The sequence below is a fragment of the Balaenoptera physalus genome (assembly GCF_965194825.1).
Source record: "Balaenoptera physalus genome assembly, chromosome: 13".
NCBI lineage: Eukaryota > Metazoa > Chordata > Mammalia > Artiodactyla > Balaenopteridae > Balaenoptera > Balaenoptera physalus.
The window spans coordinates 43,562,303-43,576,055 of NC_138892.1; the positions used below are offsets into that span (position 1 = coordinate 43,562,303).

Sequence of the window (13,753 nt, forward strand, 5' to 3'; positions counted from 1 at the left end):
CACTCTTCATCGCGGTGCGCGGGCCTCTCACTCTCGCGACCCCTCTCGTTGCGGAGCACAAGCTCCAGACGTGCAGGCTCAGCAGCTGTGGCCCAAGGGCCCAATTGCTCCGCAGCATGTGGGATCTTCCCAGACCAGGGCTCGAACCCGTGTCCCCTGCATTGGCAGGCAGATTCTCAACCACTGCGCCACCAGGGAAGCCCAACTATCTTTATAATTAGAAAATAAACTGAAATTTTTATTTCAGAGAATCATGGGATCTGTATAATTGTTAAAAAAAGAAACCACAGGCCCAAAATGGAGTCACTTATGTTGCGCTCACAAAGACTTAATACCTAACCTAATTGCAATTAGAACCTCCCCCAGAAATGTAGTCTTAATTGCTCAGTCTGGAATTTTCTGGTCGGTGCCAATGAGGTCGGTGCCCTTTTCCATCAGCCAAAAGAAGATGAGCTTTCCATTTTGTACAGCTCCTCTGAGCTTCTCTCTGTTAGATGGGTTGCTGCCCAATTCATGAATTCTTGGATAAAGCCAGTTAGACCTTCACATTTACTCAGTTGAATTTTTGTTACTTAACAGATTTGGTGGCAGTGACAGTGGGATCCAAAGTTATCTTCTGATGGCATTTAGGGACAAAGAGAAACACAGGTGTGGTACCCCATACAACCTTTGAGTTCACTGTCTTTCCTGTTATTTTCGAGGGCCATTGGTAAGTTCCTTTTGGTTTTAAGCTCCACTCTCTCTGCATGGAGCCCCCCATCTAACTGGCTTTCTGCAATTCCCTATTTGGTTGGAAACTCTGACCTTGGTTTTGTCTCCCAATCCCCAGATTCCATGGTGGTTACTGGCCAGAGTTGACTGGGTCCAACTTAAAAACCAAACTGAGTCTGAGGTTGGACTGGGTCCCACTTGAACTGGACTAAGTCCAGCAAAGTCTAGTTGATAATGGGAGAAACTTGAGAGTCACAAAAAGCTGCAAAAATGGTTGGGCATGCATTGAGCATTTAAGAACTGTTACAGCACTCACCACTTAACCTGAAAACTCCTGTGTTAGAGTAAGTTGGTCACGGAATGGGTTAGATTGACACTAGGTCACCCGCCAACCTCTAGAAAATTTCTGTGCGAGAAGGTGCACTGTGAAACATCACACAATTTCCAACTCAGCAGCACATCACTTTTTAGATGTTAGTTTGACACCGAGAGACCCAAAAGCTTAACTAAATAAATCAAAAATGCGTTCCTTAAAATCCAAAGAGCTAAGTGTACTACCTTACAGCACACCCACCTATTTTATAGGTGAGAAATATTTGTCGTGGAAGCTCCAAGAATTTGGCTTGGTAACCATGAGGTTGGGGGTCAAACAGTTTGGGGGCTGGACAGAGATGTGGGTGAATCTCCATTTTCAGCCCAGGTCCTACCAAATTGCTGCCAGCTCTTGGGGAGTTACAACCTAGATTACAATGGCCATGACAGAACATTCAGATTAGACAAGGTCATTTAAAAAGTGCACTTGAAAGTAAGGGTTCTCAAATTAAGCAAGCAGAATGGGATACCTATTTTAATTAGTACACAAAGGAATTCAAAAGGCTTCAAAATTCCAAAATAGCTTCATGGGGGAAAAATAAAAAAAAGATTGTTGCAGAAGACAAATGAAGATTTAAAGACAGGAGATCATAAGTAAAAGTTCACCTAAACCATTATCTTTACAGGTACAAGAGCTTCAGGGCCAGGCACCTAAAATACCTGGCCCCCCACAGGGCACATTCCTAGGGGCCCGTCATTAAAACGCTGACCTACAGACTGTTGTTTTAGTTGTAATCAACTGGGACACTAGAAAAGAGGTTGCCCTTCAAGGGCCTATGATGATTTGTCAACATCAATTCAAATGCCTTCATAATCCACCCCTAAAGTTATGCTCCCTTATAGGCCCCTTCCAGAATTGATGGGACTCCAAGACTCCAAAGGATTCCCTGGGAAAGTTTTAAGCTATGCTATTTTCTTAAACAGCCAAGGGAAGTTAAAATTAAAATGAATAAGAAACCAGAGTCTGCAGAGGGGATTCCTGGAAAAACTGGCAGAAGCCAGTTGAAGGGTGAGAATTCTTACCACAATCTCCTGAATCTCTGTAATGCTCAGCTGAGAGAGAAAAGTAAAATTTCACGTTGTCCCTTTCTTTCCAAATCCAGACCTATTGGTTATTGATGCTTCCTCTCCCAGGGACAACTATTACTTTCTTGCTTGTCTAGTTTTGTGTCCTAAGAGCTTGGCTTGGCTTTCTGCCTGCCTGGGACAAGCAGGCTATTGGTTCTTTAGCTATCTATGGGAGTGACTCTAGATCTTGGGAAGGTGGTAACTTGCACACTAAGATGCCTTTTGGGTCCGTGGAGTTACTTAATACTGCCAGAAATATTTACTGTCTGTTCCAGCTGAAACCTAGCAAGATATTTGAAAGGATTTAATAACTTTATTTTTTTATTTTATTTTTTTAACATCTTTATTGGAGTATAATTGTTTTACAATGTTGTGTTAGTTTCTGTTGTATAACAAAGTGAATCAGCTGTATGCATATGTATATCCCCATATCCCCTCCCTCTTGCGTCTCCCTCCCACCCTCCTCATCCCACCCCTCTAGGTGGTTGAAAAGCACCGAGCTGATCTCCCTGTGCTATGTGGTTTCTTCCCACTGGCTATCTATCTTACATTTGATAGAGTATATATGTCAATGTTACTCTCACTTCCTCCCAGCTTACCCTTTCCCCTCCCTGTGTCCTCAAGTCCATTCTCTAGGAGTCTGCCTTTATTCCTCTCCTGCCCCTAAGTTCATCAGAACCATTTTTTTTTAGATTCCATATATATGTGTTAGCATACGGTATTTGTTTTTCTCTGAAAGGATTTAATAACTTTATGATCAGAAATTTGGCTGAATTGGAAACTGATATTCAGAGCCTAAAGGGAATTTTCTTAAGTCTCCTCCTCTAAGCTAAAGTGAAACCATGTCCCCAGAGAGAAAGAAGAACTACCTAAAACCCTCATAAAAGGATTTTGGGTGTATCAGCCTCTGGTGTCATTTAAGTTACAACCCAATTGCTTAAAGACAGTTGATCTTAATTCCTTATCTCTAAATTCCTTGTAAAACTAGAAATGCAGTTTTGGAGGCAGTTCAAAGTTCACTTATTCCTTTACCAATCCCAAAACCCCCCCTCTCAGAGGTCTGTAAATATTAGCCTTGGGAAACCAAAGTCCTTCTTGGAGGAACTTGCATTCCTTCCCTGTGCTTTGAGATATAAATATTCTATAAACTTAAAGGAAGTCATTCTTGTTAGAAGGAAAACAAAAGGGGGAAAGGTAATTTGAAACTTGGGCAAATAGAAAAATCTTTTAAGTGCTTCTCCACAGATATTATTGAAAGGCTTTAACCAGGTAATCTTAACTTATTCCATCTACCAGAAAAACTTAGATTCAACTTTTATAACTAATGAGCTTTACATGATTGTACCTGTCTCATGGCTGAAATTTTAGAACAAGTCTATAAGGTCTTTGCATCTGTCTGTATGTTCATGTGTGTTTATATAGATAGTAGATGTGAGATATATATCTATCACTGGATGGTATTGCTAAGATTAATTTGCAGAAGAGCTCTATCTAATTGGCTTAAAAAGCACTTATATAAATTAAAATAACAGAAACTAAGCTAATGTGATCTAGGATTATGTTGTGTTTACATAGGTACATAAATGTTTTGGAAATTATGTGAAATTCCTGAAAATCTGATATGTCCCGATATAATATTATCAGTCCTAAGGCCAGTTATTATCTATTGGGCTGCATCCCTCGGGCCTGCAAGTCCTGTACTTGCCCAGCCTCAAGATCAAAGAAAGAGCCCGGAGATGTTACCCAGTCCAAGCTTGTACTGCTCACCCTTTGGCAGGCTAATAAATCAAGAGACAAGTTGTTGGGACAAGCAATAGTGACTTTATTTGGAAAGCCACCAGACCAAGATGTTGGGCTCATGTCCCAAAGAACCATCTTGCCTGAGTTAGAATTCAGGCTTCTTTTATACTAAAAAGGGAGGGAGTGAAGACCAGCATTTCCTGGTTCCCATCAGCCTCTGGAGGGGTTGTGCTAATTTCTTCCCACCTGCTGTCATTCACAGGTGGGCCTGGTCAGGATGTTTTCTGTGAGCTAAACAAAGGTATTTTAGCTTAATGCTCATTACCTGGGAGGCAGAGTTCCCGGGGAGGTGGACCCTTATGTATAACTTAAGCTGATGGGCAACATCCCTTTAGTGATTAACTTGAAATACAAAAGGTTCTTCCCTATTACAGTACCCTACTGTCAATATCCCTTCCAGTCTTGTGGGGAAAGGGATGAAGACTTCCCTGGCTTTCTGCTGAATGGAGGTGATGAATATTCCTTAGAATCTTTAGTCAGGCCTTTTTTATCTACAACTATTTGAACCTGATGAAACCCCTTAGCACTTTATCTAATTTGTAATTGAACTTGGGGTTTTTGTTCCAGTTCCCAATACATATACTAAATTCCTGTGCTATTTATTTGGACATAAATAGGTAGGTTGACTCTTCTCCAGCTACAGTGAAATTACCATCTACTTCAGCTGGATAGGCAGACCTGTTGGGGGCAAACTCATGAAGAGGTTAGTATAGTGCCCAAAGTTTTAATGTAATTGGCAACTGCTGGGTCTCTTAGAGCATTTATAGATTCTCTCGCCTGGGCAGACACCTGGAAATGGCCTACCATACAATATTTCAAAGGGGCTTAATTTAAACCTGCTTCTGGGTGCCACCAATCTGTATCAGGGCAACTGGCAAGGCCTTATCCCAGGTTAAATTAGTCTCGACATATTTTAGAGATGTTCTTTTTTAATGTATGATTCACTTTCTTGGTTTTTCCTGTTGATTGTGGTCTGCAGGATGAAAGTAGTTTCAATGCCTTAACCCAAATCCGGGGCTAATTTCCCTTAGGAGGGCTTTAACCACTTCAGAGACTTCTGTCCAGGTGGGATATGCTACCTCCCATCCTGAAAAAGTATCCATAAACACTAGCAGGTTATCAGAAATTTCCTGCAGTCAGGGTATTTGAGTAAAGTCTATTTTCCAGTCCTTGGTGTGGCAGGTTCCTCTGTTTTCGAGTCCCCCATCTGGGGAGGTCTGATGGCAGTCTTTTTACTATTTTTAGACTGTGATGTCAAGCTGTTCTGGTGGAAAGCTTCAGGGTGAGGTCTATCAGAAAGTTAATCAGCTCATTCCCCACTGTCAAGTTTTAAATGGGGCTCCTGTGGGGAATTAGGCACCTCAAGTCCAAGGGAGACCCTGGGCTTCTTTGTTCATCATGTTCCTCTCTTTCTACTATATGAGAGCCTCTTTTATTGTTTTTCTTATGGTTTGGCCTAGGGCAATCTGTTTTCCAATGTTCTTTCTCCTTACAGGAAGCACATGTTCCTTCTCGAATAGTGGCTTACCTCTCTTCAAGTAACTAGCCTTCTGGGAATCCAATATTGCTGTCCAAAAAGTGGCGTTTTGTTTGCATCTTCTTTCTTTGTTCACCCTGTTGAACGCTTTAAAAGCAACATCCACCAATTGAGAAGGATTTATTCCAAATGTACCATCTAATTCTTGCAATTTCTCCTGGTATCTGAAGCAGTTTGCCCTCCCTGCCCCCCCACCCAAAAAAGAGCAAGTTTACCATTCTTATATTTTCAGGGGCCTCACAATCTGCATTAAGATGATGTCAGTAGGCCTGATAAATCCTTTCCAAAAATTCAGAGAGGTCTTCATTTGTTTTTTTGCTGAGTTTCCTGAATTTTGTTCAAACTCTTTTGCTTTGGTTCCCTCTTTCAAAGCCCTGCCAAGATGCACTAATACATACTGCTCTAATATGGGCATTCTTCCCTCATTGGGGCTCCAATTTGGCTCAGCTGTGGGTGCTGCCAGTTGGCCTTCAGGCGTAGAGGATCCTCCCTATAAATGAGTGTTGCAGTCTTTCCAGTTAAACAAGTCTGAGAAACCCCGCTGGCTGGTCATTTGCATTTAGCCCTCATGTGAGGTAACAGGAATGGAAAGTGCCCTGCCCTGGGAGTGGCTCCTGGCCCAAACTGGGTGCCCTGTTGGGTCTTAGATGGTGACACCTGACCAAGTCCCTGTGCCCCAGAAACTAACACGGGATTTTTTCTTTTTTTAAGTTATCTGAAGTATAGTTGATTTACAATTTTGTATTAATTTCTGCTGTACATCTAAGTGATTCAGTTATGTATAACTTCTTTTCATATTCTTTTCCATTATGGTTAATTGCAGGATATTGACTGTTGTTCCCTTTGCTATACAGTAGGACCTTGTTTATCCATTCTATATATGATAGTTTGCATCTGCTAATCTCAAACTCCAAATCTATCCCTCCTCCACCCCCCCTCCCTTGGCAACTATAAGTCAGTTCTCTACGTCAACACAGGATTTTCTAATTGATCCTTAGAAGGAAGGGAAGTCGTGAGCTCAGTCAGTGGAGTTAGGTTTGAAGCAACATATTCTCACTCTCATTCCCTTCCTTTTATTTTCCCTGATGTAATAAGACAAATACTTGAACATAAAGGATTTCATCATTCTTCCCCGCTTCTGTACAAAATTGCTATAGTCATTCAAAAGCCACTGTAAAATCATAAATAGCAGTTGATCATCTCTAACCATTAAAGGGATGCCTTTTTGTTTTGGCATCAACCAGCTGGGATTACAATGCAATTGAAAAGAAACTTGGTTACTGCTGTGACATAGTTTAAGATAATTACTCAAATTATTAGTGATATCATTTACCAGGATATTCCAGGACTTTAGAAGTTCCATATCATTTCCAGAATGTGTATATTAAGTGTTTACCCATGATACAATCTAAGAAGTTTTATCACCATTTATTTGACAGTGCTTCCCATGTAATTTAACATACCAAGTAAGCCTAGTTAGTTAAATATTCCTCTCTCTGAGATGGACAGAATCCAAATAATTTGAGGTGTTCCAGGGACCCTTTGGAAAATCTCAAAAGTTAACTAGAGGTCAAGTGAGCTTCATTTAGAATTTGATCTTTGGGAAGCTTGTCAAAAATATCAAAAATTGGGGCTTCCCTGGTGGCGCAGTGGTTGAGAGTCTGCCTGCCAATTCAGGGGACACTGGTTCGAGCCCTGGTCTGGGAGGATCCCACATGCCGCGGAACAACTGGGCCCGTAAGCCTGCGTGTCTGGAGCTTGTGCTCCGCAACGAGAGGCCGTGACAGTGAGAGGCCCGCGCACCGCGATGAAAAGTGGCCCCCGCTCGCCGCAACTGGAGAAAGCCCTCGCACAGAAACGAAGACCCAAGACAGCCATAAATAAATAAATAAATAAATATTTATAAAAATATATATATATCTCTAAATTTTTAACCAGTGATAATAAAAGATCTCAATGGCAAATACAGATCACTTAAACTCAGTTACCAAAAGTTCAATATTTCAAGAAAACTTTGTCCTCTTAGAGAACCAAATTCAGGTTTTGTACCACTTTACCTTTAAAATTCTATTTCTTAAGTTCAATCTTACCTTAGCCAATCCTGACAATGCACAAAACTCTTTCAGCGTTCCTCCTCCACAAGCGTTCCACAACTTTCTGTATCCTTATTCATCTGTTCCTTTCTTTTCCATTTAGAAACAACCAGCTCTAGGACAGAACCACCTTTTTCCCTTTAACAAAATGTATTTTCATGCTGAAACCATGCACGTCAGACTGGGACTTGAACCCACGTGGCCAGGACTCGAACCCAGCCAAAACCCACAGCCTTCCAACTGAGATCACACACCTGGTTTCGGGACTTAATGAAACATCAGGTTCTTGATGTCTCATCACAGGAAGAATTCAGTGAGTGACAAAGTGATTGGTGAGAAGTGGATTTATTTAGAGAGAAACACACTCCACAGACAGAGTGTGGGCCATCTCAGAAGGTGAGAAAAGGCACCAGAGTATGGAGTTGTCAGTTTTTATAGGGGTGGGTAATTTCATAGGCTAATGAGTGGGAGGAATATTCCAGCTATTTTGGGGAAGGGGTGGGGATTACCAGAAATTGGGCCACCGCTCACTTTTTGACCTTTAGGGTCAGACTTAGAACTGTCATGGTGCCTGTGGGTGTGTCATTTAGCTCGCTGATGTGTTACAGTGAGCTAAACTGAGGCTCAAGGTCTAGTGAAAGTCAACTTGTCCGCCATCTTGGACCCATTTGTTTCTAATCAGTTTATGTCATGTTCTCGGGCTATGTCATTCTTCCAAAGGTTGTGCTCTGTCCTCTTCCCTCCTGTTTCAATTCCTCATTCATTCTTTGTTGAAGACAAACATCCTACAGTTTTTCATACTGAAATGTTTCCCTTATAATTCTTAACCTTAAAACCTTAATCTCTAGTGAAAACCAAGATGCAAGTAATTGTAAACTGTCATACCAGCATTTCCTGATTGATAAACGTATGTTCTAATATTTTGTCCTATTTGAAATGACCCAGATAGTCGATGAATTCTCTTCTTTTAACTTAGTTTAAAGCTATAAAAATCTGGAGAGACTATTATAGATAGACATTCCCAAAACATAATTATTCCTATAGAGTTCACCTAAAACTCTTACCACATTTACCTCTATTTTACTTACTTAAAAGCTTTGTCATATTGTTATTTTTCTTGCTGACAAACTTTGTAACAGGAATAATAAGGTCTTATTTGATTTCTAGTAAACCTGGGTGCAATAAAAGTATTATACTTAATGTTGATAACCCTAAAGATAGGTCCGTATTAATCAAACCAACAAGCTCAAGCTAACTTTAATACTAGATACTAATTCAATACTGAATATTTCCTAGATCACATGAACCCAAAATTTATTCTGGCCAATTTTATATTTTGAGCATTTATATAAGCACTTAATTTCCTTTAAGTCAATCAAGCAGAGCTCTTTTACAAATTAATATTGGTAATGCCACACATCTATAACACACCTACAAACACAGACCTCATAGCTCCCATTCCAAAATTTCAGCCATGAATCAGATACAACAACGTAAAACTCAGTTACAAAACAGATTGGATTCAAATTGGGTTTCTAGCAGATGAGACAAATCAAGCTCACCTGTTTACATGGCTAAGCCCTTTTTACTAATATTTATGGAAAAGACTCGTCTATTTCTATTTGTAGCTTTTGCTGATTTTAGGAACCAAGTGGAAACTTTTCTTCCTGGGAATGTCTCACTCTTCAACAAGGACAGCTTTTTTGTTTTTTGTTTTTTCCTGTTCTTTTCCTCCATTTGACATCAGTAAAAGTTTTAAATATCACAAAGCTGATTTGAGTGTGAGGCAGGAGACAGATGGGCCCTCAGGGCAAATGGTCAGAGTTCGATACTCCGAGACCAGAATAACAGGACAATTGAGAGAGGAAGCTGGGCCCTGCCAAGATAAGAGACCACATATTCTTCATTCTCGAAGTCAGGAGACCTTCCCGACTACACATGTGCAGAAGGGCTCCCTGGAGGTCAAAAGGGGAGTGATGCCAAGTTGCCAAACCTACCCTTAGGCTTCTTCGGTAGAATCCATCTTGGCTAAGAGATGCGCGTTCACACATGGGAAAATCCTGAGCTATACTAAATACAGACTTTGAACCAGGCAAATCAAAATGATTGGCCAAAGGAAATCCGGAAGAAATGCCCCAGAGAAGTGATTCAAATTGCCATGAGGGTGCGATTCTCTCTCCCTGAGCCCGCCCGTGTGTCTATCCACATGTACTGTACTTCTTTTTTCTCCTAATAAATACTTTACTTGTTTCACTACTTTCCGTCTTTGTGGGAATTCTTCTTCTGCAAAGCCATAGGGCCAGGGCCTTGTCACTGACCACTGGTCTAGTGGCTAGGATTCGGTACTCTCATTGCTGTGTCCCGACCTCAATCACTGGCCAGGAACCGAAACCCTGCTTCAAGCCGCTGCAGGCCAAGACCACCCGAGATCAGGTGTAAATGGAGAAACAGTACTAAACAAAATGAAAAACCCAAAGGGCAAACAGAAAATCCTAAATAAACCCTCAAGTTTGGTCTTGGGGCTTTACACGTACCAATGACACAGGAGACCATAAACAACGTAATGAACACAGCAACAGTAGCAGTACATGGTGCACAGGGTCCCAAGATAACCCTGCCTACACCCCTTGTGGAGATCCTAACAGGTACTGTGGTCACACATTGTTAAAATAAAATAGCATCTTCCTCTCACCCATGAGTTCACAGCTATAATCAGATCACTTATCCAAAATGCGCCTCAGAGGACTTTCTTTAGGGATAGTTGAAACATTCCCCATTTTTAAAGACAGAAATTCAAGACAAACAAAACACAAACTGTACACACAAATGCTAGTATCCAAATAAACAAATGAACAAGTTCACAAATCCGGTAAAAGTCCAAAAACTCATTCCTCTCTCCAACAGGTACCCTACTCAAATACAAAACAGATTTGCTTATTCCAGAGAAAAAGCCCCAGACGGAGAGGAAATAAAGTTTCCAGTTGTACACACCGGAGGGACTTACCCTACTGCATGGAGTCTGTCAGCTGCTCCCAAACGTTGATTCCTGTTCCAAATGCCAAGCACTGGGGCAGCTGGTGCTGCTTTGGGGAATTTTTTTTTTTAATATCTTTATTGGAGTATAATTGCTTTACAATATTGTGCTAGTTTCTGGCTTTGGGGAATTTTGAAGGGAAGATCCTCAGGACAAGTGATCCCGCAGCTGCTAGGGCCTAACCCGAAAATTCCCCAATCCGACCGGCTAGCCAGGAGTAGCAAGGATCCTGGCTGGCTGTGCCACAATTTGTATCCTAGTCCAAGCTTGTACTGCTCACCACATGACAGGCCAATAAACCAAGAGAGGAATTGTTAGGGCAAGGAATGCCGACTTTACCTGGGAAGTCAGCAGACCAAGAAGATGATTAGCTCCTCTCTCAAAGAACCATCTTGCCTGAGTTAGAATTCAAGCTTCTTTTATACTAAAAGGGGAGGAAGTAAAGTCCCTCATTTCCTGGTTCCCATCAGCCTCTGGAGGGGATGTGTTAATTTCTTCCCTCCTGCTGTCATTCACAGGTGGGCCTGGTCAGGATGTTTTCTGTGAGCTAAACGAAGGTATTTTAGCTTAATGCTCATTACCTGGGAGGCAGAGTTCCCACAGATGAACCCTTATGTATAATTTAAGCTTATAGGCAACATCCTTTTAGTGATTAACTTGAAACAGAATACAGTTTCTTCCCTCTTACAGAGTCAGTGACAGAGACGTCAATGGTTTAGTGGGTAGGGGGGGGATCTTCCGTGTCTGAAGCAAGGTCCTGGGGCAACACCCCACTGTGTGTGGCAGACAGCAGGCAGGACATGGCAGTAGTCCTTGTTACGGGGTGGTGGGCAAGGGGCAGGGGCACTGGGGCAAAGGGGAGAAGTTACCAGTTATAGAGGGAATTGACTTCAGGTTGGCTCTTTGGTTACCAGGGAGAACAGCAGAGGAGTGTGCCCTTAACTGTCTGTCCCTTTGATAAGCTATCCCTAATCTTTAGAACAATCACTAGCTGGGGCCTGGGACAAGTATCTAGGCATTTACTGATTAGGATCTATGATTAAGAGGAAAGATCAGTCCTGTGAGGAGGGTGTAGGTAAAGCAGAACTAGGAGCAAGGGCTGTACAGAGAGCAAGAGAACGACCATCTTGGGTGAACTGATCAGATATTATCATAAAACATTATGTGTTACAGAAATAACCAAATATCCTTGAAAATTTCATTATAATGCACTCTCTTCAGATCTTTAATAATGAACATTTTTCAAAAGTCTTTTGTCATTTACAGAGTTACTGTTTTACTCAGATGCTTTTGCAGAGGTGTTTCTGCAAAAATATTTCATCTTCAGAGAAATTCATGCAAAGGATTTTGACAAGTACAGGTTTCTGATAACTTTAAGATCATAAAACTGAACTGGGTAAAATTTCCAAAACTAATGGAACAACTAGATTCAAGCAGAACAAGTATTAATTACATCAGACTGAATAAACTGATGAGGATGATTATAATTTTTATGACTTTCTGTTTTAAATATTGACAATTCTTTCAGGTTTTGTTTTTCCAAATTTAAGGAAACTTCTCTCAAGCTATCTATGTCTTGCAGCATTTTCGTAAAATATACCTTTGTAAACAAAGATGAAATATTTACTTTTTCTCCATACCTGATCCTTCCAGAATTTGGAAACCCTTAAGTATTCTTCTCGTGGCAATACAGTTAGTTATTTGCATAAGTTCAATAAGAATCTGTTCTCCTTGTAACAGGACACAGTTGAAAACATGGGCTATATTACCAGGATTTGACTGGATTGTCATGTTTGACAGAGATATGCATAGACGCAGATATGGCCAGACAGCTTTAAGGAACTAAGGTTGACTTTATGGAGCCAATAAATCCCCTTGGAAAAATCAACCTGGTACCTTGTTTCAGCAAGGCAGTCTTAAAAGGAGCTTATATAGTCAATATAAATTACCAGGCCAAGTTTAATGCAAACAAATTAGTTTTACCAAGGTTATCTTTGATAAAAATGGGGGGGATGGTAGAGAGAAAAGTTTTGTTTTTACCTTTCTCTATATTAGATTCTAATCCTGTTAATTATCTTTGTGGATTTGTACATATCTGTAAATTGGACTGGATCCTGAATTCTAATTTCCTCAAATATCTGGACTCTCCAAACTAACATTTCCAATTTTTTCCCATCCTTCTGATTTGGAATCAGTAAGAACAAAGACTACCCTTGAATCTCCTTGAAAGGTCCTCCTCACTACCTAGATGGCAGGCAAACTTCAGGGGCTTGAGCCTTGGGTACACATTTCACAGCTAAAGAAGACTACACCTGACATCTGCTCTGGTACAAATGCTGGAGACCTTCAGATCACATTGATGAGAAGTAGCTGATATCAGTGTAGACTGCTTCCTCTTGAGACACCAGAGTTTTCTTCTCAAGCAGAGCCAACCATATCAAGTTAGATTAGTAACACACACCTCACTGTCTCTTGCTCACAACTGCCTAAAATAAGACCACAAAGTTTTGCAAAATCACCCTGCGATAAACCCTTACTTTGCTCCAAGCACCTGCTGTCAGAGTTTGGCTTTCTGCGCTGCGGGCACACCAGCCCGTTGCTTGGTTACAATCTCCACCTATGATCTTTCCCGTCTCAGTACATTACAGCCCAGTCTTCCAAATTCTCAGGCCAACATCTAGGAGTCACCCTTGAAATATATCCAGAATTCAACAACTTCTCACCATTCCCCTTCTACCAATCTATCTTCACCTCTCACCTGGATTATCACGATGACCTCCTAAGCAGTCTTCTCGCTTCCTCCTCTGTCCCCTACATTATGTTCTCCTCCCAGTAGTCAGAATTATCCTTTTACAGTGTAAGTCAGTTATGTCACTCCTCTGATCACTTGGAGATGAGCAACATGAGGAAATAGCCTCCGCAGTTTTTCCATTTTTGCTGGATGGGTGGCATCAGACACATACAGCTTCTGGGGTTTGCAGTTTAGTTGCTGACAGCCAGCTTTCTAGAATTGCTGACAGCCAGCAGTTGTAGAAAAGTCCTGTTGTTGGCATTTTTAACATAGCATCAGCGGTGATGATGGTTTTCTTATCAACCAGACCTGGGCATTGCTCTAGGAAGCTGAGTCTGGGGATTGTT

General features: G+C 41.2%; 1 protein-coding gene across 6 annotated transcripts in view; it reads right to left on the bottom strand.

The window, feature by feature from the left end:
- The window catches only part of GLIPR1 (GLI pathogenesis related 1), a 39,055-nt gene extending 25,539 nt beyond the window's left edge, over window positions 1–13,516 (bottom strand). Inside the window, exons 1-3 of one of the 6 annotated variants that reach the window (XM_082419093.1) lie at window positions 13,374–13,516; window positions 10,955–11,162; window positions 10,586–10,661 (exon numbers count right to left, since the gene is read on the bottom strand). The gene's annotated coding sequence lies outside the window, so the exon portion shown is untranslated. Of the gene's footprint in view, window positions 1–2,106; window positions 2,253–10,585; window positions 10,793–10,954; window positions 11,163–13,373 lie in introns of those variants that run through there. The other 5 variants (XM_082419091.1, XM_082419090.1, XM_082419088.1 and 2 more) reach the window with 5 other exon arrangements.
- Between the last annotated feature and the right edge of the window lie 237 nt (window positions 13,517–13,753).